Below are 26124 nucleotides of genomic sequence, written 5' to 3'. Positions count from 1 at the left end.
TATGTAGTATGTAGTATGAATGTAGCATGTATGTAGTATGCATGTTGTATGTATGTAGCATGTAATTTTTTTTTTTTTTTTTTTTTTTACATTTAACACATTAGCCGGATGATGGGACTACTACTGTCCCATCATTGGCTAATGTGTCAATCACTGTCATGGTAGCAGGCATCGCCCGATGGGACTTGTAGTCCCATCGGACGATGCCTGCACAGACCCCCGAAGCCTGCACAGACCACCGGCAGGCCGGCACAGCCCCCCGGCAGGCCGGCACAGCCCCCCGGAGCCTGCACAGACCACCGGCAGGCCAGCACAGCCCCCCGGCAGGCCGGCACAGCCCCCCGGCAGGCCGGCACAGCCCACCGGAGCCTGCACAGACCACCGGCAGGCCGGCACAGCCCCCCGGCAGGCCGGCACAGACCACCGGAGCCTGCACAGACCCCCTGGCAGGCCGGCACAGCCCCCCGAAAGGCCCGTACAGACCCCAGAGAGGCTGTACAAGGGCAGGAAAGGGTTTTTCTTATTCCGATACCGGAAGTCCCATAGACTTGAATGGGACTTCCGGTATCGGAATCGGCGATACCGATACTTTTTTTAAAGATCGGCCGATACCATCCGATACGATACTTTGAAGTATCGGACGGTATCGCTCAACTCTAGTAATGACTCTATATAATATGTGTTTCACTGAAATTAATTAACCTTTTGATGATATTCTAATTTTGTGAGAAGCAACTGTATATAGGGGGAACTGGGGCGATCATAATTTATATATGGGGAGAACTGGGGCTGTGATACTATATATATGGGGAGAACTGGGGCCATCCTACTAGATATATGGAGGAACTGGGACTATCCTACTATATATATGATATATATGGGGAACTGGGGCCATCCTACTATATATATGAGGGAACTGGGGCCATCATACTATACATATGGTGGGAACAGGGACTCTATCAATGTGGTAATCTAGATTCTGAAACCATATCTATGCTGTAAACTTGGTTCTGTTCCCGTATCTATATACCAGACCTAGTTGGTTCTGGTCTGATATCTCTGTAGCAAGCTTGATTCTGCTCCCTTATCTCTGTAGTAAGCTCAGTTCTTCCACCATAGCTCTCTAGTAAGCTCAGTTCTGCTCCCATATCTCTCTAGTAAGCTTGGTTCTGCTCCCATTATCTCTCTAGTAAGCTTGGTTCTCGTATTCTATCGATGTAGTAATCTAGATTCAGGCACCATATATATGCTGTATGCTTGGTTCTGTTCCCGTATCTATGTAGTAGACCTAGTAAGCTCCGTTCTGCTCCCTTTTCTCTGTAGTAAGCTTGGCTCTACTCCCTTATCTCTGTTGTAAGTGTGGCACCACAGGAGTCCGGTTGCCACAATGGCATTGCCTTCCTCACAGGGGATAATGTCAGGCCTGAAGCAAGGAGGGATCCCCTGGCCAGGTATACACAGCATGCAACACAGATCCTGCTCTAGGCCAGCAGGGGGAACTCTGAACCTGACTTGAGGGGAGCTGCTCTCTCTGGTCAGGAGGAGGAAGTTAGTTAGAGTTTCAGTCAGTCAGTGCTGGGAACTGGACGAGTGAGAAGCTTGTCCCCAGACTAGAGTGCATTCTGAGTCAGAGAGGAAGATAAAAGTATAGGGAAGCTTGGGAAGAGGAGTTGTGACCACGCTCATCCCCGAGCTCAGTGCTAGAACTGGACACCAGAGTCTGTGGCTGCAGAGCACTACAGTCTCATCAGCTAAATCCGGAGGACAGATTGCCGGTCTTCTGGCCCCTATCACACACCTGAAGGCACAGTAGCAGGATAGAGCCTGGAGATGCCACGAGGAGCGACTCCTGTGAAAAGCTCAAGCTGCCTGTCATGCGGGTAACGTTTTCTAAAAGACAGTGAGAGGAACAGAGGACTGAGCAGAGCTTTAGGCAGCAAGGACCTCAAATAGAGCAGTGCAGTAAGGAGGCCTCCAAGCCACCTGGCTGAGTGGATCCTAAGTTGCTTCGGGCTGCCTGGACCTTCATTGACACCTGTAACCAGTGCTCCCATCGGCACCTCTATAAATTCAGTAAAGGTAAAGGAAATACAACCCTGATGTGTCCTCAGATTTGTTTGCTATACCATCTGCCCTGCACTACAACCACCATCATCTCATCACTTACACATACAATTACCCTGGGGCCTAGCTCTACCTGTGGAGAGCTGTAACAACTCTGCTGCATTACCATCAGCCCCAGCGGACTCTGAAGCAGGGTCGGCTAACACCTTATTTGCCGAATACCACAGGTAGCATCATGAACTAATTTCCTTTTAAATCATCCACTATAAACTTTATTTAACATTTTCATTGGATGCCCAGGGCCACGGACCGGGTCACCACTATCGTGACACTTCCCCTTTAAGAACTGCCTGGTACTGAGTTCCCCACAGCCCTGGTGGGCGCTCCATAAGCTCAGTTCTGGACTGATATCTCTGTAGTAAGCTGGGTTCTGGTCTGATATCACTATAGCAAGCTCGGTTCTGCTCCCTTATCTCTGTAGTAAGCTTGGTTCTTACCCCAAATCTCTCTAGCAAGCTTGGTTCTGCTCCCATATCTCGGTAATAAGCGCAGGTCTGCTTCCATATGTCTGTAGTAAGCTCGGTTCTGCTCCCATAGCTCTTTAGTAAGCTCGGCTCTGCTCCCATAGCTCTGTAGTAAGCTTGTTTCTGCTCCCACAGATCCTTAGTAAGGTTGGTTATGTTCCCATATCACTCTAGTAAGCTTGGTTCTGCTCCCATATCTCTCTAGTAAGCTCGGTTCTGCTTCCATATCTCTGTAGTAAGCTCGGTTCTGCTTCCATATCTCTGTAGTAAGCTCAGTTCTGCTTCCATAGCTCTTTTGTAAACTTGGTTCTGTTCTCATAGCTCTGTAGTAATCTTGGTTCTGCTTCCATAGTTCTGTTGCAAGCTTGGTTCTGCTCCCTTATTTTTGTAGTAAGCTTGATTCTGCTCCCATAGAGCTGTAGTAAGCTTGGTGCTGTTCCCATATCACTCTAGTAAGCTGGGTTCTGCTCCCATATCTCTATAATAAGCTCTGTTCTGCGCCCATAGCTCTGTAGTAAGCTCGGTCCCGCTCCTATATCTCTGTAGTAAGCTCGGTTCTGCTCCCATAGCTCTGTAGTAAGTTCGGTACTGCTCCCATAGCTCTGTAGTAAGCTCGGTTCTGCTCCCATATCTCTCTATTAAGCTTGGTCCTGCTCCCATAGCTCTGTAATAAACTCAGTTCTGCTCCTGTGGCGCCCCTGAGGCTCAGTCGCCACAGAGGTACTGCACCTTCTCCTAAGGTGTGGTGCCCACCATACAGGTAAGTTGGAGGCTCTTGACCACGCTCCAACACTTGCACCCCACACAATAGAGTAGTTCAGCACAACCACATTGCGGCTCTTTGCTTAGAGAGAGGCAGAGCACCTTTGGTGGTTCCCTGCTTGGAACACTAGACGTGCTGGGAGGTGGGTGGAATTCAGAATATATATATGAGTGGGATGGTTTAGAATGACAAGTCAGTCTGACAGGAGGTCAGTGAGGAAGGAAGCCACTCGGGAGGAGTGGGGATCCCTGGAAGAAGGGATGGATGAAGAAGTGCTGCAGCTGCCTCAGTGACCTGAGCCAGCTGGCACGGGAAAGGAAAGGAAAGAAGGAGAAGGACGTTGACCTGAAGCCTGAGCTTCCATAGAAGGGAAAGGGCAAGCACAGAATGTAGGAGTAAAAGGGAACACAGAGGACGTGGGTTAGAGGAAGAATCCTGCCTAGAAGTTCTAAGCGCAAGGCCGGGGCCCGGTCCCCGAGGTTGTACGAACGCTAATGGTTCTGCAGCAGACACCGGTGGAGTAGTGGGCTGTAAATGCACTACTCCCATCTAATACTTGAGGGCACAACAGCAATACGGATAGAGAGCCGGGACTTAGGAGTAGAGAGTCCCCGAAGCAGGCTACAGCTGTCTGCCGTGCAAGTAGAGTTCTTGGGAACATCTGTCAGGAGGAACTCCAGTGTAACACGGTACTGGAGATCTTCACACTTAAAGGCGCTATAGAGGAGACGTTCAGGAAAGGCACATAAGTTGGCAGAGTGTGGAAGGGAGCTTTCCATCTTGCCTGGAGGTTGACTGAGTGCCTGACCCAGAGGACACGGCACAGAAGTGGGCACTAAAGACTGTGAGTAAAGCTTTGGAACTACATGCCCTGGTGTCCTCTATTCCTTCCTGCGTCCGTCTGCCTGACACTGCTACATCCCCTGCGCCAGACACTACATCACCTAAGTGTCTCCACATCTACACTGCTCTGGGACAACAGCCCTGCCTGTGGAGGGCTATACCATCATTGCTGCACCACACCTTCTGTCCTGGAGGATCTGCATGCAGCGTCGGCTTAACACCTCCCTTGCCGAACACCACAGGTGGCGTCACAAACTATTCATCTAACTACATTTCATTATTCACATCTTCCTATTTCTTGGGCGCCCAGGGCCACGGTCCGGGTTACCGCTGCTGTGACACGTCCCACTGACACCGGCCCGGTATCGAGTACCCCACAGCCCTGGGAGGGCAACCCAACTTGGCGTCACCAACAGGATGACGAGACCCTATGCCATCGGGTTCTGTGCGGCCGGGATTTGTTGGACTTAAATCTTGTGACAATGTGCAGAAGACCCAGTTTGATAGACTGTGAAATGAACATTAAAAATGGCCGTTGGCGTGGAGAAGAAGGGCGTGAAGAGATGGGAGGTCCTAGGAAAAGACCGTGAAGAGTCTTGGGCCTCCCCTGCCTGAATTACTATGTAACAGCAACATGGCCCCCCCGAGGGGTTCATATACTGGCTTGGTATGGAGGCGCTGGAAGAAGACACTGCCCCTGGAAGGAGGGGCAGAAGCCAGTGGCAGGAAAGGGGCCGAGAGAGGAGGGAGAAGAACGCCAGAACGCCATGATGAAAAGAGAAAAGAAGACAGAAAAACGGGGGGAGGAGAAGTCACTTACCTCCAGGCCGCCCCTGCGAAGGCTGCGACCGCTGATACATCCTCTGCAGCGGCTGCCACCACCTTACAACCGATATTGCCATTGGGTGAGTCCCGTCCAGAGGAGATATATGAGGGCTCTGGAGCAGAACGGAGGGCAGGAACCGCGTCTCCGTCTGGACCGGGCGCTGTTGCACCGGCCTCCACCGATGATCCCGGCCGAGGCCGACCTTGCCCCTGCCCGGATTCAACTGCGGCCCATCCCATCATCAACTCCGAGAGTTGCGGCTGCCACTGTCCACTACCCTTTGCTGGGACCGGAACCTCGCCTGGAGGCACAAGGTACGATCACCGCCCCCGACCTGACCTTAGTCTTGAGAACGGAACCCACAGATAGGAATGGCCCAATTGAACTTCGCCGGCAGCCTCAGGCTGCAGTGCTGCCAACCGAGGTCCCGATGGACACCGAAGAGTCGGACCCCGAGGAACCAGTGACAACGCCGGCTGAGTCTCCAACGGCAGCAGAAGAGCCATCGGAGGTGGCGGATATGCTGTCCCCGCAGGCAGTAGATGTTTCTATGGCCCTTTCAATTACTCCGACCAGTCCCTATCTCTCCCTGTGGGAGGCAGAGTATATGCGACTAGCAAGTAACCAGCAGGATGAAGACACCCAAAGTATTTCATCTGGTAGCAGTACCCCAGCAACAGCTTCCAGAACCCCAGGAGGGGACCAGCACTAAAATTTGCACTAACTCTCATGACCCAGGAGGGTTTATTTGCACCGTTGTGCCTCTTGTTTTATTTTTGACCATCATGGTTAGTTTTTGCTTTCCCAGTGTTGCCCTGTGTTGTTGGCAGCCTTCATATTGAACTAGCGATCATGAACTTGGCGTGATCCAAATACTTTTAATTGTAAATAGTTGCACCTCTTTAGGTGCCCTCTCTTGGTTTTACATATGGACACTCTGTGAAGATTAAGTCTACCTCATTGGAGCACCTCAATCAAAGGTCACTGCAAGACATCCCGGCTGTGAGCGGTGTCCAGCACTTACAAGAATTATTGTTGAAAGTTTTAACGTGAAGTATTTCATAATGTGTCTTATGATAGCTTTTATATAGAATTAGGAATGTTTTGATACAGAGATGAGAGATTTGAATAAAGAATTGAAAAAGTATATGATGAACCAGGCATCACGGTTGTCACTTGAGAGAAGGTAGAAAATGTGCACTAGAGAGAGAAAAGAAATGTGTACTAGAGATGGAAAGATGAAGAATACTGAAGTGATAGTGAGTAACAGATAATAGCACTTTGAAATAAGTATGGTATGGAAAAAATGCACTTTTTGACTCAGAATTTTAGGTAGTTAATCAATAACTGTTTGCAACGTTCAAGAACGAGTGCCTCTCATATTGGAAAGTTTAGTATAAGAAAAGTTTATTCAGCATTGCAAAAATTTGTATGTTCCTGTGCTGTCAATTTTGCTTACCTTGAAGCCCGTGGATGTGTTGTGTTTAACGTGGGGGTATGTGGTGCCCCTGAAGCTCAGTCACCACAGAGGTACTGCACCTTCTCCTAAGGACCATCCAGGTAAGTTGGAGGCTCCTGACCACACTCCAACACTCGCACCCCACACAATAGAGTAGTTCAGCACAACCACATTGCGGCTCTTTGCCTAGAGAGAGGCAGAGCACCTTTGGTGGTTCCCTGCTTGGAACACTAGACTTGCTGGGAGGTAGGTGGAGTTCAGAATATATATATGAGTGGGATGGTTTAGGATGACAAGTCAGTATGACAGGAGGTCAGTGAGGAAGGAAGCCACTCGGGAGGAGTGGGGATCCCTGGAAGAAGGGATGGAGGAAGAAGTGCTGCAGCTGCCTCAGTGACCTGAGCCAGCTGGCACGGGAAAGGAAAGGAAAGAAGGAGAAGGACGTTGACCTGAAGCCTGAACTTCCATGGAAGGGAAAGGACAAGCACGGAACGTAGGAGTAAAAGGGAACACAGAGGACATGGGTTAGAGGAAGAACCCTGCCTAGAAGTTCTAAGCGCAAGGCCGGCTCCCGGTCCCCGAGGTTGTACGAACGCTAATGGTTCTGCAGCAGACACCAGTGGAGTAGTGGGCTGTAAATGCACTACTTCCATCTAAGACTTGAGGGTGTGGCGCCCCTGAGGCTTCGGTCGCCACAGAGGTACTGCACCTTCTCCATGGTGTAGTGCCCCACCATCCAGGTAAGGTGGGAACTCCTGACCACGCTCCACACCTGCATTCCACACACAGGATAGTTCAGTGGGGCCACCTAACAGCTTCAGGCTGGGGGTTAGCAGAGCACCCCTCGTGGAACCCTGCTTCGTAAAATGAGATGTGCTGGGAGGCGGGTGGAGTGAGATGATATAAAAGAGTGGGAAGAGTGAGAGTTAGGGAGGAGTTGGTTGGTTAGTTGGAGAGAGAAGAGAGAAGATGGGTGTCTGAAGGACGTGCTGCAGCAGGTCCCAGTGATCTGGGCTGCTGGCACGAGAAAGACAGAGAAAGAGATTGATAAGATTGATAACCTAATCTTCCATAAGAGAGATAGAACAGATCGGAATGAAGGAGAATAGAAGGACGGTGGGAAGCTGGTTGAAGAAAGATAGAGAACCCTTCCAGTCCAGAGAGCGCAAAGGCCGGGGCCCGGTCCCCGAGGTTGATTGGATCTTTATGTCCGGCAACAGACACCGGAGGAGTAGTGATCCGCTAACGCCTTGCTCCCATCATAGACTTGGGACACAACAGCAACTGAATAGAGAGCCGGGACGCAGTGAGGAGTCCCCAAAGCAGGCTACAGCTGTCTGTCATACAAGTAAAGACTAGGAACACCTAGAGACAGGCATTCCAGGGTAACTAAGTACTGGAGTGCTTCGCACCTAAAGGCGCATTGGAGGAGTCGTTCAGTAAGGTACATGTTGGCGGAGTGTGGAAGGGAGAATCCTATCCTGCCTGGAGGTTGGCTGGAGCCCTGACCTGGAGAACACAGTACTGAGGCAGGCAGTGGAGTGAACTGCAAACAGTGAGTAAAGCTTTGGAACCGCATACTCGGGTGTCCTCCAGTTATTCCCGCACCACTACACCTGGGTACCAGCCTCCATACCATTCTGCGCCTCTCCTCATCCATTGCACCTACACTGCCCTTGGACTACAGCTCCACCTGTGGGGAGCTACACCATCTTTGCTGCACCACACCATCAGTCCCGGCGGATCTGCATGCAGCGTTGGCTCAACATCTTACTTGCCAAACACCACGTGTGACGTCACAAACTATTCTAATAAACTTTAACACCATTAACATCACCACCATTGATATTGGGCGCCCAGGGCCACGGACCGGGTCACCGCTGCTGTGACACATTCCCACCTTGACACCGGCCCGGTACCGAATACCCCACTGCCCTGGGTGTGCGAGGGTGACCCAATTTTGGCGTCACGAACAGGATGACGAGACCCAATGCCATCGGGTTCTGTGTGCCTTGGATTTACAACTTTTGAAAATGTGCAGAAGACCAAATTAAATAGACTGTAAAATGGACATTAGAAATGGCCGCTGGCGCAGAGAAGAAGGGCGTGAAGAGATGGGAGGTCCTAAGAAAAGACCGTGAAGAGTCTTGGGCCGTCCCTGCCTGAATTACTATGTGACCGATGCATGGCCCACCCCCCCGAGGGGTTCGTATACTGGCTTGGTATGGAGGCGCTGGAAGAAGACGCCGCCCCCAGAAGGAGGGGCAGAGGAAGCCTGTGGCAAGCAGAAGGGCGGAGCAAGGAGAACGCCAGAACGCCATCATGAAAGCAGATGAGAAGACAGAAGAACAGGGAGGAGAGAGTCACTCGCCCCTAGGCCGCCTACGCGGAGGTTGCGTCCGCTGATTCATCCTCAGCTGCGTCCGCCACCGCCTCACAACAGATATTGTCATTGGGGGAGCCCCGTCCGGAGGAGATACATGAGGGCTCTGGAACAGAATGGAGGACCGGGACCGTGTCTCTGCCTGGATCGGCTGCGTTGGCACCGGCCTCTGCCGTCAACCCCAGCTGAGACCGACCTGGTCCCGGCACGGATCCAACTGCGGCCTACTCCACCAGTCACTCCGGGAGTTGCGGCTGCTGCCATCTACCACCAGGAACCGGAGCCGGAACCGCGGCTGGAAATGCCAGGTATGATCGCTACCCCCGGTCTGACCCTGGTTTTGGGAGCGGAACCCACAGATAGGAACGGGCCCACTGACCTTCGCCGACGATCCCCGGCTGCAGTGCCTATGGGGGAGATGATCAAGTTGTTCCTGGCTGGCAGTCTTGGGCTGCGGCACCATCTCCTGAACTTCCTATGGAACTGGAGGGACCCATATCCCCGCAGACAGTAGAAATCTCCATGGCCCTTTCCCTGGGCCCCACCAGTCCCTATCCCTCTGTATGGGAGATTGAGTATATGCGGCTAGCAAGTAGTCAACGGGACGAAGATACCACCTCTGAGAACAGTTCCAGTTCAGCTACCAGAACTCCAGGAGGGGACCACAATTGAAATAATTTACTAAATCTTGTTACCCAGGATGGTTTGTTGCACCAGTTGTGCCTTTGCCTTTTTGTTCATCATGTTGCCCAGTTTTGATTGGCGGCGTTGTTTTTGAAATAGAACTGTGGAGATCATAGACGCTGATTAATCCAAAAACTTTTATTGTAAATAGTTGCACCTCTTTAGGTGCCCTTTCTTGGTTTTACATATAAAGACACTTTGCGAAGATATTGTTTTTGCATGGACACTTTTCGAAGAATGATGTCTACCTCAAGGGACACTGCAAGAAAGCCCGGCTGGGAGCAATGTTCAGCACTTTGTGTCACGCTGCTGCTGCCGCAGCCCCCCGCCGATACCTTCTCTTCTGCCGCAGTCTGCCCACTCTCTGGCGGCCTCCACGCCGCGGTCCCAGCTGCTTCGGCCTTCTCCGCGCTCCTCCTTTCCCTGTCTCTCGTTCCCGGCGCCCGCTCCTGCCCGGTCTCCTGTGTCCCGTCGGGCGCGCGCCCCGGTCCAGCTTCCTGTTCCTCGGCGGGCGCGCCCGCACACTGTGGTAAGGAGCACACATGCTCTCTACCCCTCCTGAGGCCGCACGCTCCCCTCACCTTGCGCTGGGAGGGGTCATGACCCGGAAGTCCCTGCCACGACTCCCTATATCAGGCCGCCTCTTCCTGCTGGCGGTGCCTGATTATCACTTGTGCCCTGCTAAGTGATTCTGGCCCTTGTCTCTGTGTGCACCCCCGTTGCCTCCCTGCCTGTAGCTCACCCGTCTTCTCCACTGTCCTCTCTCCTAGGATCAGGAAGTCTGAGCTCGTGCTCCGGTCTGTCCTGGTCCCCTGGCTGAGTTCTCCAGTTCGTGCCTGCTTCCCTCCGTCTCGCCTTTGTTCCTGACCTGTCCGCCATCTGTATTCCTGTTTCTGGGGAGGTCCACCGACAGCATCTCCAGCCCCTTGCCAGCTCTCATGTATTCTCTCTGGGTACCAGCTGCCGTGGTGATAGTTACCCGCGGGCCTGCCCCAAACACTCCCTGTATAGGGGGTGGTCCACCTGGCCAGCTCGCCCGTGGGAGGTTCGTTGCCACGGTCCAGCGGGTCCACTCCAGGAGATCTACCTAAGTCTCAAATCACAGAGTAATCAGGCCATGGATCCCGCTGGTACCCCGACCCCGACCCAGAAGGAACTTTTGTTCCTCCGAGAAAATCAGGCGAGGATCATGTCATTCCTCAAATCTATGGAGTCCCGTCTTTCCTCTTTGCAAACCTCCGATCCAGGGACTGCCTCTCAGATCTCCAGCCTCCAGCAGGAGCTTGCCCAGCAGCACGACAACCAAGCCCACATTCTGAATTACATGGCCTCGGTGGATAAACGCCTACTAGCTCTCCAGACCGCTGCTGCTGCCCCTGTTCAGGCGGCAGTTCATTAACCAATGCCAGCTGCATTTTGAGTTGACGCCCCTGCAGTATCCTACCGACCGGGCCAAGGTGGCCTTTGTGGTATCCCATTTGGAGGGTGAGACGCTGGCTTGGGTAAATCCCTTGTGGGAATGTGACGACCCGTTAGTCTCCCAGCTTGCGACCTTCTTAGAGACCTGTTGTAGAGTCTTCGATGAGCCCGGTCACCTGGTCTCGGCCACCGAGTCCTTATTTAACCTCCGCCAGGGTGCTCTCTCTGTGGGGCAGTACGCCATCCAGTTCCGTACAGTGTCCTCCGAGCTTGGATGGAACAACGAGGCCCTAGTGGGGGCTTTTTGGCGCGGCTTGTCGGCTCGAATCAAAGACGAGTTGGCTGGGAGAGACAGACCCACGTCTTTGGACGACCTCATCTCTCTGGCAACGCGAATTGATCTGCGTTTCCTGGAGCGCTCCCGCGAAGCCGCCAGGGAGAGAAGGCCTTCTCGTTTTTTCCCTTCTCCACGCAGTCCTCCTCGCCCGCGACCTACCACCCTGGTGTCAGCTTCGGAGCCCATGCAAGTGGACCGACTCAGACAAGCAGAGCTGCGTCGCCAGGAGAGACTTACACATGGTCTTTGTCTCTATTGTGGCAGCGCCTCCCATCTTCTGCGTTCCTGTCCAGTGAGGCCGGGAAACGCCTCCGCCTAGGACAGGTAAGAGAGGCCTCCCTAGGTGTCTGTGATACCTCTATACCCTTGACCCTCTCTGTTTTGTTTGTCCTGGGATCCAAACGTTTTTCTGAGGTGGCCTATATTGGCTCAGGGGCTGCAGGGAACTTCATCCAACTCGAGGCGGTAAAAAGATTGCGGATACCTGTCAGATCCTTGGAAGTTCCCCAGCAGTTAGCTTCAGTCGACCGTGTTCCCCTGCACGAGACCGCCACTTTGGTCACCGAAGAGGTGGAGTTACAGATCAGAGTCCTGCACCGTGAAAAGATAGCCTTCTTCGTGCTGCTGTCACTGTCCCACACCTTGCTTCTGGGTCTTCCTTGGTTGAGGATACACAAACCCGTCTTGGATTGGCGCTCTGGAGACATTCTTCGCTGGGGTCGTTTCTGCCAGACTAAATGTCTTCTTCCGGTACAACCTCTCAAGACTTCACTACCTGCCACGGGTCCAGCGGATCTGCCCCCGGCCTACTGGGCCTTTGCTGACATCTTTGACAAAAAGGAGGCAGAGACTCTTCCACCGCACCGGCCATATGATTACCCGATCGAGATTGTTCCAGGTTCAACTCCGCCCCGGGGGCGAATCTATCCTTCGAGTCCGCTCGAATCCCAAGCCATGACTGAGTACGTTCAGGAGAATTTGGCCAAGGGCTTTATCCGGAAGTCATCTTCACCCGCTGGAGCTGGTTTCTTTTTTGTCAAGAAGAAGGATGGGTCCCTTTGCTCGTGTATCGACTATCGGGGTCTTAATGAAATCACTATCAAGAAAAAATACCCCCTACCTCTCATACCCGAGTTATTCGACCAGCTGCGAGGGGTGCGAATCTTTACCAAACTGGATCTCCGTGGAGCCTACAATCTCATCCGTATTCGCTCAGGAGATTCAACACCAGGGATGGGCACTACGAGTTTAGTACAGAAACAGTGCTAAAAGATTCTTGTGGCAGCAGAGGTGGCAATGCGTGCTTTAAACTATTGGTGTCAGGGTCCAGCCAGCCCCGGAAAGTAAAGATGCACAGGACCTGAGGACACTGAAGTTAGCAAGCTGGCACAGGACCTTTGGTCATGTGACTGCAAGAGGGCGGGGCTTAGCGTCCTGCTTTCAGATATGACAGGACACCATACAACAACTCAGAGTCAGGCAAAACGGAGGTCACACACAGTACGGGCAAACGAGGCACAGGAGGGCCAAACACACGGGTGGTCAGACAAAGCCAAAGGTCATGCACAAGAGGGCGACGTGGTACCAAGGGAACGAGCAGAGAGCAGTCGGGTCACAAGCAGAGAGTCATACACGAGAGGTAGCGCAGTACAAGAGGGACAGGCAGAACTCGTAACAGGGACAGAACCGGATCAAAACCACACAAGCAAGCAAGATATCAGGCACAAGGCACACGCACGCACAAGGTCAACTAACTCAGTCGAGGGCAGGAGTATAACTGACACTGGACCTAGATCCAGTGAGCATTAAATAGCCGCCCTCTGCCAGAGAGAGGCGGAACAATTAACCCCTAGTCTGATCAGGACGGGCCCAAGCGAAACCCCGTCCTGGATCATGACATAAAAGCTCCCCACAGGTGAAGTTGTAGTCCCAGGGCAGTGTAGATGTGGTTGGCACGGGGATGTAGCGGTGCCGAAAGGGTAGGAAGCAGACAAAGACACAGCGGAATGCAATTTCTGTACCTTTATTTGATAAATGCAGTCCAGGGTCCTGATTACAGATGGTACCGGAGCAGGCTAGCCTGGAAGCAACTCAGGGATTCTCTCTCAGCAGATGGGCTGTGCAGTCTCCTTCCTAGCGCTTATTTGAGTGAAGCACTCCTAGTACTAAGTTACACTGAAGTTCCTCTCAATTCTTCTCTACTATCACACCTCATATGGCAGACAGCTGTAGCCGATATTCCTCTCTTGGCTCACTCCGTGCTGTTATGCCTCCGAGTCTTAGATGGGGTAGTGCATTTAAATCCTCCTACTCCTCTGGTGTCTGTTGCAGGACCATTAGTATCCATGCAACCGTGGAGACCAGGCTCCAGTTCATGCGCTCTCACTGGAGATGAGCCTTTCCTCTCTGCTCGATATCTGCGGTTCTCCCCTTCACGTCTGCACACTTCACCCTCCTCACGCTAACTAACCACTCCTTCCTCTTGGCCCTCAGAGAGCACTCCTCCCCTTAATTCCTGTTCAGAGTTCCCCCTGCTGGCCTGGAGTGGGACTGTGTTGCATGTGTAGGATAACTGCGAGAGAGACCCTTCATTGCCTCCAAGCCTGGCATTACCCTCCCTGGAGGAAGGCAATGCCACTGTGGCGGCCATACACTTGGGGGCGCCACATTCCCCCCTAGTGCAAGTCAGCACTCCTGGGCTGAACAAAACAGGAAAAACATATAAACAGTTAGACAATGTGAACAATTAGAATTGTACAAGATTTGTAAAAGGGCAAAAATTTACAAAAACCAAGAGCTCCAAAAATAGTCCTATGATGATAAGACCAAGCATCAATGTCCATGGTCCATTCCTGGGCAATTGGTGAACTATTTACAAGGTTGACTTTGACCACACAAGTCCTGTGGTCCAATGTCCATAAAAACCACACGGGAAAACTCAAAAAGGCCACTCTTACAGATTACCTGTAGGCACAAAACTTGAGAACAGTTACATATGTACATACATTTTAACAGTCATATTACTTTATATGCGGAATCTAATGGGTGGTATACCTTGTGTGGTACGGGTAGACCTGCGTAACACTGGTGTGACTGGGGATCCTACTGGTTGTCTGGTGCTAACTACTGGTGTAGTGTGTAATGCACTGAATACACTACTGGTGGTTCTGCATGGCGCAGGGATACTAGATTGTCTAGGAACTCTTAGACTCACCATGGGCATAACAGGTTCACCACTGGCAGGGCAAGGGTTCTCTGGCTCCACTGTGGGTGTGGCATCTGCTGCCTGATTTTCCTGGTTTTCAGGATTTTCTTGAGTCACTTCTTCCTGTGCTACCAACATTATCCAAAAAGACAAAAAAGCATCGCCATAAAATTTATAGCCTTTATTGAGGCACAATAGCCATAAAAACAGCTTAAAAAGAGATATCGGTCCACATGACCAAACATAAGTAAATATACACATATAAATGAGTTTATCATAGGGAGAAAAAACGAAATTCTTTATGCTATATATCTAGTTAACCCAAACAGTGTTATTGGGAGATCTCCCTTTAAATTTAACACTATCCTCTCTGCACCAGCATGCGTATAAAAAGTGTTGCCTATGTATGGCAGCTACACTTACAGCTGTTCAGTGTGTATATAGTGTTATATACCATGCACTGTATCCACTACCCCTATATCAGGATAAGTAGATAAATAATAAATAAGCAGATACAAGCACATAAATGACATATATAGAAGGTGTTTAATAGGATGGTCCTATAAGACAAAATTGTGCACTGAACACTATGTACTGAGTATATACCAAATGTGTCTATGAATTAGTAGATTTTTTAATACACACTGGACAGAACGCATAACATGAGGTGCATATGCACATATTAACATCTAACTGTATTCAAAATGAGACATTTGGCAAAATATTGATCAATAAATTAAGCCACCCAGTTTTTCTCCCTTTGATAAACTCATTTATATATGTGTATATTTACCAATGTTTGGTCATGTGGACCGATATCTCTTTTTAAGCTGTTTTTATGGCTATTGTGCCTTAATAAAGGTTATAAATTTTATGGCGATACTTTTTGTCTTTTTGGATAATGTTGGATGTTTCTAAGTGCCATTATTGGTAGGCTTAATATTTTGGATTTGTTCCTGTGCTACCAGTTGGGGAAATGTCAACACTTGCATCATTTACTTTAGTCCAATTGGCAGGGAATTCTCCAAGTATGGTGCTGATCTTTTCTTCTTCTATGGGTTGGATGATATCTTGTTCTTCCATTCTTTCTCTTAACTGGTCAGGGCATCATTTCAAATGATCCCTTGATACTGCTGCTGAGGTTTCTCCTCCATCTTTGCTAATGAGGCACACCTTGGTATAGTCAAAATTTGAGGGTAGAATGGTGTAGGGTTCAGCTTCCCATTGGTCATCCAATTTATGCAGTCTTCTTTTCCTCTTGAGGGCTTGTTCTCCTGGTGACAAGGGAACTGCAGGTGCATGTTGGTTGTAGTGCCTTTCTTGTTTTTGCCTTGCCTGAGCTAGACTCTTCTCCACACTCTCTTGTACTCTTCTGTACTGTTGCTGCCTCTCTGTGTCCCAGTCAGCATCTGGTGATGTCACCTCAGGCGTAAGGACTCCCATGTCCAAATCAATAGGCATTTTACCAGGCTTTGCTCTCATTAGGTAGGCTGGAGTGCAGTTGGTGGAATTCACAGGAATGTGGTTGTAGAGGTCTACCAGATCTGGCAACTTTTCGGGCCACAGATTCCTCTCCTCCAAAGGCAAGGTCTTCAGTAGGTCAATCACTACCTGGTTCATCTTCTCACACATGCCATTGGTCTGTGGGTGGTATGGTGTTGTCCGGATCTTCTTACAACCATACAAGTTACAGAATTCCTGGAACACTTCTGCCTCAAAGGTGGGACCTTGATCTGTAAGCACTTGCTCAGGATATCCATGTGGTCAACAGAAGTGCTGTTGGAACTCTCTGGCTGCTGTCCTGGCTGTTTGATCTTTGACAGGCACAACTACCAGGAATCTAGAGTAGTGGTCCACGATGGTAAGAGCATAGATGTAGCCTGACCGGCTTGGAACCAGCTTCACATGGTCCAGGGCTACCAACTAGAGTGGCTGTTCGATTACTATTGGCTGCAGAGGAGCTCTCTGGCTGTTTCGATCCTTTCTGCGCAGCTTACATTGTCCACACTCTTGGCACCACTTTTCAATAGCTTTCCTCATACCAGCCCAGTAGAATCTCTCCCGGAGCAATGCTTTCAACTTCTTCCATCCGAAGTGTCCAGCTCCATTGTGGTATGCTTCCAAGACCATTGATGCCTCTCTCTTTGGGACTACTACCTGCCAGATCAGCTCATGAGTGCGGGCATTGATACTCCTCCGACACAGCTTTCCTTCATAGATGAACAGCCGACCTCTTTCCTTCCACAACTGCTGGGTTTCTTCAGGAGCATTCGACTCTGTGCGTGAGTCAGCTTGTGACAGTAGCTCCTTTACCAGGTGGACTGCGGGGTCATCATCCTGAGTTTCTGCCCAGTCATGATTGGGCAAAGGATTTAGGGTGACCTCTTTCAAGCCAGACCATCTGTTTCTCACTTCTTGAGCACGTTGGGCTGCCAGTGGCCGGTGGAAGGGAGGTAACTCTATTTCTTCAAGAGCCTCAGGGTCTTCTCCTGCATCTGGCAGATTAGGCATTCTGGACAGCGCATCAGCATTGGCATTCTTGTGCCCCACTTGGTACTTGATAGCAAATTCATAGTCAGATAGCCGAGCCATCCATCGCTGCTCCAGTGCACCCAGTTTTGCGGTTTCCAAGTGAGTAAACGGGTTGTTGTTTGTGAAGATGGTAAACTTGGTTGAAGCTAGGAAATGCTTGAACCTTTCAGTCACAGCCCAGACTATGGCGAGGAACTCCAGCTTGAAGGAACTATAGTTGTCAGAGTTCCTTTCAGTGGGACGAAGCTTCCTGTTGGCGTAGGAGATCACTCTTTCCTTGCCATTCTGTACCTGCGACAGTACTGCATCAGTATACAACACAAAGGGCTTGTCATAGTCTGGGTAGGCCAGAACTTCTTCTCCTGTGAGAGCCATCTTCAGTCGGTTGAAGGACCTCCCCAACTCCTCAGTCCATTCGAATGTGGAACTTTTCTGTTTGGCTTTCTTGGACTGTCCCACCAGGAGATTTTGCATGTGTAGGTTAACTGCGAGAGAGACCCTTCATTGCCTCCAAGCCTGGCATTACCCTTCCTTGAGGAAGGCAAAGCCACTGTGGCGGCCATACTCCTGGGGGCGCCACATTAGGGTTGGAATTAGGGTTGGGATTAGGGTTAGGGATGGAATTAGGGTTAAGATTATGGTTAGGGGTGGGTTGGGATTAGGGTTAGGTTTGTAGTTAGGATTAGAGTTGGGATTAGGGCTAGGGGTTTGTTGGGGTTAGGGTTGTGGTTAGGGTTCTAGTTAGGGTTAGGGGTGCGTTGGGGTTAGGGTTGAGTTAGAATTGAGGGGTTTCCACTATTTAGGCACATCTGGGGGTCTCCAAACGTGACCTGGCGCCACCATTGAGTCCAGACAATTTTGCGTTCAAAAAGTCAAACAATGCTCCCTCCATTCTGAACCCCGAAGTGTGCCCAAACAGTGGTTTACCTCCACGTATGGGATATCAGCATACTCAGGAAAAAATTGCACAACAACTTTGGGGGTCTAATTTCTCCTGTTACCCTTGTGAAAATAAAAAAAATTGCGGGCTAAAAAAATTTTTTTGTGTGCAAAAAAATTATTTTTTATTTTCACTGCTCTGCATTATAAACTTCTGTGACACACTAGGGGGTTCAAAGTGCTCACCACACATCTAGATAAGCTCCTTGGGGGGTCTAGTTTTCAAAATGGGGTCAATTGTGGGGGGTTTCTACTGTTTAGGTGCATCAGGGGCTCTGCAAACTTAACATGACGCCCGCAGACCATCCCATCAAGTCTGCATTTCAAAATGTCACTACTTCCCTTCCGAGCCCCGACATGTGCCCAAACAGTGGTCCCCCCACATATGGGGTACCAGCGTACTCAGGACAAACTCGACAATAACTTTGGGGGTCCAATTTCTCCTGTTACCCTTGTGAAAATAAAAAATTGCGGGTTAAAAAAATGATTTTTGAGGAAAAAAAATGATTTTTTATTTTCACGGCTCTGCGTTTATAAACTTCTGTGAAGCACTTGGGGGTTCAAAGTGCCCACTACACATCTAGATAATCTCCTTGGGCGGTCTAGTTTCCAAAGTGGGGTCACTTGTGGGGGGTTTCTACCGTTTAGGCACATCAGGGGCTCTGCAAACGCAACATGACGCCCGCAGAACATTCCATCAAAGTCTGCATTCCAAAATGGCGCTCCTTCCCTTCCGAGCTCTCCCATGCATCCAAACAGTGGTTCCCCCCCACATATGGGGTGTACTCAGGACAAATTGCACAACAACTTTTGTGGTCCAATTTCTCCGGTTAGCCTTTTGAAAATAAAAAATGATTTTTTATTTTTACTACTCTGCGTTATAAAGTTCTGTGAATCATTTGGGGGTTCAAATCGCTCACCACACATCTAGATAAGTTCATTAAGAGGTCTAGTTTCCAAAATGATTTCACTTGTGAGGGGTTTTCACTGTTTAGGCACACAAGGGCTTTCCAAACGCGACATGGTGTCCGCTAACGATTGGAGCTAATTTTCCATTCAAAAAGTCAAATGGCGCACCTTCCCTTTCTGGTTTATGACCAGATATGAGATATCGGTGTACTCAGGAGAAATTGCCCAACAAATTATAGGATCCATTTTATCCTGTTGCCCATGTGAAAATGAAAAAACTGAGGCTAAAAGAAAATATTTGTGAAAAAAAAGTACTTTTTTTTTTTACAGATCTATTTGTGAAGCACCTGGGGGTTCAAAGTGCCCACTATGCATCTAGATAAGTTCTTTGGGGGATCTAGTTTCCAAAATGGGGTCACTTGTGGGGGAGCTCCAATGTTTAGGCACACAGGGGCTCTTCAAACGCGACATGGCAACAGCTAAATATTCAAGCATATTTTCCATTCAAAAAGTCAAGACATATCCAGAACATGGGCTACAAGTGTCGCATTTTTTGTGTCAAGTCATTCATGACCAATAGACAATGCCAGAAGCTTCTTAACTGGGCCAGGGAGACAAAGAACTGGACTGTTGCTCAGTGGTCCAAGGTGTTGCTTTCAGATGACAATAAATTTTGCATTTCACTTGGAAATCAAGGTCCCAGAGTCTGGAGGAAGAGTGGAGAGGCACACAATCCATGCTGCTTGAGGTCTAGTGTGAAATTTCCACAATTGGTGATGGTTTGGGGAGCCATGCCATCTGCTGGTGTAGGTCAACTGTGTTTTATCAATACCAAAGTCAGCGCAGCCGTCTACCAGGAAATTTTAGAGCACTTCATGCTTCCCTCTGCGGACAAGCTTTTTGGAGATGGAAATTTCATTCTCCAGCAGGACTTGGCACTTGCCCACACTGCCAAAAGTTCAAATACCTGGTTTAAAAACAACAGTATCACTGTGCTTGAGTGGCCAGCAAACTCGCCTAACCTTAACCTCATAAAGAATCTATGGGTTATTATCAAGAGGAAGATGAGAGACACCAGACCCAACAATGCAGACGAGCTGAAGGATGCTATCAAAAAAATCTGGGCTTCCATAACACCTCAGTAGTGCCACAGGCTGATCACCTCCATGCCACGCCTCACTGATGCAGTAATTGAAGCAAAAGGAGCCTCAACCAAGTCTTGAGTGCATTTACTGAACATACATTTCAGTAGGCCAACATTTTGGATTTTAAAATCATTTTTCAAGCTGGTGTTATAAAGTATTCTAATTTACTGAGATAATGGCTTTTGGGTTTTCATTGGCTGTAAGCCATAATCATCAACATTAACAGAAATAAACACTTGAAATAGATCACTCTGTTTGTAATGACTCTAATATATGAGTTTCACTTTTTGCATTGAAGAACTGAAATAAACTAACTTTTGGATGATATTGCAATTTTGTGAGAATCATCTGTAGGACAAGTGATCAGAAAATCACAGAGTCAAGTCTCCCAAGAAACAAATAATTTTTGAAAATGAACATATTTGGAAATGCTGCTTCCGTTAAAGTTCAATCAATCAAAAAATAAATATGGTAAAATACGTAAAGAAAAAAATGGAAATGCCAGAATATCTGAATTTTTTGATAGTTTCTTTACTGAAAAATACAATAATAACCAATAAAAGCATTATATTTAGCCCCAAAAATGACATGAATAAAAATGTCAGTTCACCACACAAAATTAAGCCCGCACACAGATCTCTCGATGTAAAAATGAAAATTATATTAGTCTTAAAAAATATCAACACAAACCAATTTTTTATTCTTTTTTTTACATATCTCTGATTTTTTTTCACTACTTAAATAAAAAAAAACTTGGAATTTCTTTCCCGTTTTCCAGAACGTTGCATGTTAAAATAAATGTCATCATTTAAAACTATAACTCGACCAGCACAAAAAAAGCTTTCATACCGGTTTGTGGACAGAAATATATAACTATGGTTTTTGAAAGAAGAGGAGGAAAAAACAAAAGGCAAACATGGAAAATCAACTGGTCATGAAGGGGTTAACATAGATCCATTAATACTGCAGTGAGGTGAATTTTTAATTAAACCCTTTAACTAGAAATTTAGACGTCACACAAATATACTTACAAAAATATGTTGATCAGTATTATCAGGACAGTCTTGGATTGCCAGATTGCTTATTAGGTTTCTTCTACGTCAACAGGGGATTGACATATAGTTAAGACCCGCTTAGATGGGTTAATAATCAGGGAACAAGCATTCATTATTATTATTATTATTATTATTATGCATTTATATAGCGCCATTTATTCCATGGCGCTTTACATGTGAAAAGGGGAAATATAGACAAGTATAGAACTCATGTGTAAGACAAGGGACACACAAGTACATAAGGAGAGGGGACCCTGCCCGCGAGGGCTCACAGTCTACAGGGGTGGGTGAGGATACATTAGGAGAGGGTAGAGCAGGTCTTGCTGTGGTTCAGTAGACCGAGGATCATTGCAGGCTGTAGGCTTGTCGGAACAGGTTGGTCTTCAGGTTCTTCTTGAAGGTTTCCATTGATGGAGAGAGTCTGATGTGTTGCGGCAGGGAGTTCCAGAGTATGGGGGAAGCACGGGAGAAGTCTTGTATGCGGCTGTGGGAAGAAGCGATAAGGGGGGAGTAGAGAAGGAGATCTTGAGATGATCGAAGGTTGCGTGCGGGTTGGTATATAGAAACCATGTCACAGATGTATGGAGGAGACAGGTTGTGGATGGCTTTGTATGTCATGGTTAGGGTTTTGAATTGGAGCCTCTGGGCGATAGGAAGCCAGTGAAGGACCTGGCATAGGGGGGAGGTTGGGGAATAGCGGGGAGACAGGTGGATTTGTCAGGCAGCAGAGTGTAGGATGGACTGGAGCGGAGCAAGAGTGCTAGAGGGGAGGCCAGAGAGTAGGAGGTTGCAGTAGTCGAGGCGGGAGATGATAAGAGCATGCACTAGTGTTTTTGTGGTTTCATGGTTGAGGAATGAGCGGATCCGGGAAATATTTTTGAGTTTGAGGCGGCAGGAGGAGGCGAGGGCTTGGATATGTGGTTTGAAAGAGAGCGCAGAGTCGAGGATCACCCCAAGGCACCGAGCGTACGGGACTGGGGAAAGAGAGCAGCCGTTGACATTGATGGATAGGTCTGGTGGAGGGGTAGAGTGAGATGGAGGAAAGATGATGAATTCTGTTTTGTCCATGGTCAGTTTGAGAAAGCGAGCAGAGAAGAAGGCTGAGATAGCAGACAGACATTGTGGGATTTCAGTCAGTAAGGAGGCGAGGTCAGGTCCAGATAGGTAGATCTTCGTGTCATCGGCATAGAGGTGATACTGCAAACCGTGGGATTCTATTAGCTGTCCCCAGCCGAAGGTATAGATGGAGAATAGTAGGGGTCCTAGGACAGAGCCTTGGGGAACACCGACAGACAGGGGGCGAGGTGGGGAGGTGGTGTGTGAGAGGGAGACACTAAATGTTCGGTCTGTTAGGTATGATGAGATCCAGGATAGGGCCAGGTCTGTGATGCCAAGAGATGAGAGAGTCTGTAGCAGGAGGGAATGGTCTATGATGTTGAAGGTAGAGGACAGGTCCAGGAGAAGGAGGACAGAGTAGTGTGGCTTGATCTTGGCGGTTAGTAAGTCGTTAGTGACTTTAGTTAGGGAAGTTTCAGTTGAGTGATGCGGTCGGAATCCAGACTGTAACCGGTCAAAGAGGGACCAGGAGGAGAGGTGGGAGGACAGTTCAAGATATACATGCTGTTCCAGTAGTTTTGAGGCATAATGGAGAAGAGATATCGGGCGATAGTTAGACACAGAGGATTGGTCAAGGGAGGGCTTGTTGAGGATGGGTGTGATGGAGGCATGTTTGAAGGATGAGGGAAAGACATCATTTGTAAGTGAAAGGTTGAAAAGGTGTGTTAGAGATGGGATGAGGACTGTGGCCAAGTTAGGGATGAGGTGAAACGGGAGTGGGGCAAGGGCACAAGTGGTGAGGTCTGATCTTGACAGAAGGGTGGAGAGCTGATCTTCTGTCATGGTGGAGAAGCTGGCTTTTGCAGAACAGGGCTGAGCGGCTAAGAGGGGCATTGAGGGCTGCAGGCCAAAGTTTTGTCTGATCGTGTCGATCTTCTGCTTAAAGAAGGAGGCAAAGTCTTCGGCAGAAATGAGAGGAGGGGGAGGAGGTGCCGTTGGAGGGAGTAGAGAATTGAAAGTGTTGAAGAGCTGTTTAGTGTTGTGAGACAGGGAGGATATATGAGACATGCAAAGTAAGTTTGTTTTGTGGCAGAGAGCGTGGACTTAAAGCTGGCAAGGGACTGCTTGTATGTGTTGAAGTGCTCAGTAGAATGGGTTCTCTTCCATCTCCGCTCAGCGGCCCTGGAAACCCGTCTCAGTTCTTTGGTCAGGCTGGTGAGCCAGGGCTGCCTGTTGATTGTTCGAGTTTTGCTGTGCGTGAGCGGGGCAGCCAAATCAAGCATTGCTGTTATTGTGGTGTTATAAAAGGTGGCAGCAGCATCTGTGTCATGAAGGGAAGCTATGTCTGCAAGAGGGAGAAGGGATTCAGAGAGTAATTGTAAATTGAGGTGTTTGAGATTCCTGCGAGGGTGAGCGAGTTTATGGAGCGGGGGTTGGGGGGGTTGCGCAGTAGGAGAGGAGAGGGAGGAGAATGTCAGTAGGTTGTGGTCAGACAGGGGGAGGGGTGAGTTATTGAGATTAGTGAGGGAACAGAGTCGGGTGAAGATAAGGTCCAGCGTGTGACCATCTTTGTGAGTGGCCGCAGAGGACCATTGAGTGAGGCCGAGGGAAGCCGTGAGTGATAGAAGTTTAGAGGCAGCCGTGGTGGAAGTGTCAATGGGGATGTTGAAGTCGCCCATGATGATGGTGGGGATGTCAGCAGAAAGGAAATGGAGTAGCCAGGTGGTGAAGTGGTCGAGAAAGGTGGAGATGGCTAGCTCTGGGAGGCGGTAGATGACAGCCATTTGGAGGTTGGAGGGGGAATAGATGCGGACGGAGTGCACCACGAATGAGGGAAGAGTAGCGGAGGGTGGCAAAGGAATTGGGGTAAAGGAGCAGGTATCAGACAGGAGCAAGCCAACTCCTCCACCACGTTTGTTGCTGGGGCGAGGGGTTTGAGAGAGATGGAATCCGCCATAGGAAAGCGCAGCTGGAGAGGCTGTGTCAGAGGGAGTGAGCAAGGTTTCAGTGATGGCGAGTAAGGAGAGTTTGTTGGTGATAAAGAGGTCATAGATAAATGATAGCTTGTTGCAGACAGAGCGTGCGTTCCATAGGGCTCCAGGTAAGGGGGTTGAGGGAGTGGGGGCTGGATGAATGGGTATGAGGATATCATGATTGCGAAGAAGTGTAGGGGATCGTGGCAGGGAGGTAGAAGTGAGTGTAGGGAGGTGTTGAGGAGGGCCAGGATTTGGGGATACATCGCCAGCAATAAGGAGTAGTAGACATAGGATTAGAAGGTGGGAGCAGGATAGGACATGATGTGGCCGTGTGGGTCTGGAGAAAAAGGATTGTATGTGGAGGAACAGTTGTGACGAAGAGGTGAGATGGCTGGGAAGGATGGAGGGGGAAATGACAAGTTCCTTACTGGGTGGAGGGATTGCAGGAGTTAGGGAGAAATAGAGTAGTATGGGGGTGATAGTAAAAAGAAGGCGAAACATTGTTGTGGTGTTATAGTCCGTTACTTTACAGTCAATTCCAGTCCAATTCAAGTCTAATTCAAAGTACTTAGAAATTAGTACTTTGAAATTGATGGAGCCGACTACGTCTGGAGCAGACCCATGGTGGTGAATATATGTGCAGCTAAAGACAATCAGGTGTGAGTGAAAGTGGAGTGTGACTGCCCAAGCCAAATGCACAGAGTTAAGCAGAGGTCATAAAAGGGGGAAGGGGTTATACAGACCACTTAGATGTGTGGCAAAGATAACAAGATGGAGTACAATTATGGATACAAGAAGATGAGTAAGCTCTGAATAACATATAAAATACAATGCAGTTCACATAGGGCATTCAGGAGCATGAGTAAGTGGTGGAAATTCAGCAATGCATACCTGTGGGAACAGAAGAACATCTCGGTCAGATGGTGATGATGATGACAATACTGTAGGAGTCATGAGTGGCCAAATGCATTCAAGAATTCAAGTCTAATTCAAAGTACTTAGAAATTAGTACTTTGAAATTGATGGAGCAGACTACGTCTGGAGCAGACCCATGGTGGTGAATATATGTGCAGCTAAAGACAATCAGGTGTGAGTGAAAGTGGAGTGTGACTGCCCAGGCCAAATGCACAGAGTTAAGCAGAGGTCATAAAAGGGGGAAGGGGTTATACAGACCACTTAGATGTGTGGCAAAGATAACAAGATGGAGTACAATTATGGATACAAGAAGATGAGCAAGCTATGAATAACATATAAAATACAATGCAGTTCACATAGGGCATTCAGGAGCATGAGTAAGTGGTGGAAATTCAGCAATGCATACCTGTGGGAACAGAAGAACATCTCGGTCAGATGGTGATGATGATGACAATACTGTAGGAGTCATGAGTGGCCAAATGCATTCTAGAATTCAAGTCTAATTCAAAGTACTTAGAAATTAGTACTTTGAAATTGATGGAGCCGACTATGTCTGTAGCAGACCCATGGTGGTGAATATGTGTGCAGCTAAAGACAATCAGGTGTGAGTGAAAGTGGGGTGTGACTGCCCAGGCCAAATGCACAGAGTTAAGCAGAGGTCATAAAAGGGGGAAGGGGTTATACAGACCACTTAGATGTGTGGCAAAGATAACAAGATGGAGTACAATTATGGATATAAGAAGATGGGTAAGCTATGCATACCATATAAAATACAATGCAGTTCACATAGGGCATTCAGGAGCATGAGAAAGTGGTGGAAATTCAGCAATGCATACCTGTGGGAACAGAAGAACATCTCGGTCAGATGGTGATGATGATGACAATACTGTAGGAGTCATGAGTGGCCAAATGCATTCTAGAATTCAAGTCTAATTCAAAGTACTTAGAAATTAGTACTTTGAAATTGATGGAGCCGACTATGTCAGGAGCAGACCCATGGTGGTGAATATATGTGCAGCTAAAGACAATCAGGTGTGAGTGAAAGTGGAGTGTGACTGCCCAGGCCAAATGCACAGAGTTAAGCAAAGGT

The sequence above is a fragment of the Dendrobates tinctorius genome, unplaced genomic scaffold (assembly GCF_039654945.1).
Source record: "Dendrobates tinctorius isolate UK_male_01 unplaced genomic scaffold, ASM3965494v1 ptg000043l, whole genome shotgun sequence".
In the NCBI taxonomy this organism is placed as follows: Eukaryota; Metazoa; Chordata; class Amphibia; order Anura; family Dendrobatidae; genus Dendrobates; species Dendrobates tinctorius.
This window is presented reverse-complemented; position numbering follows the sequence as displayed.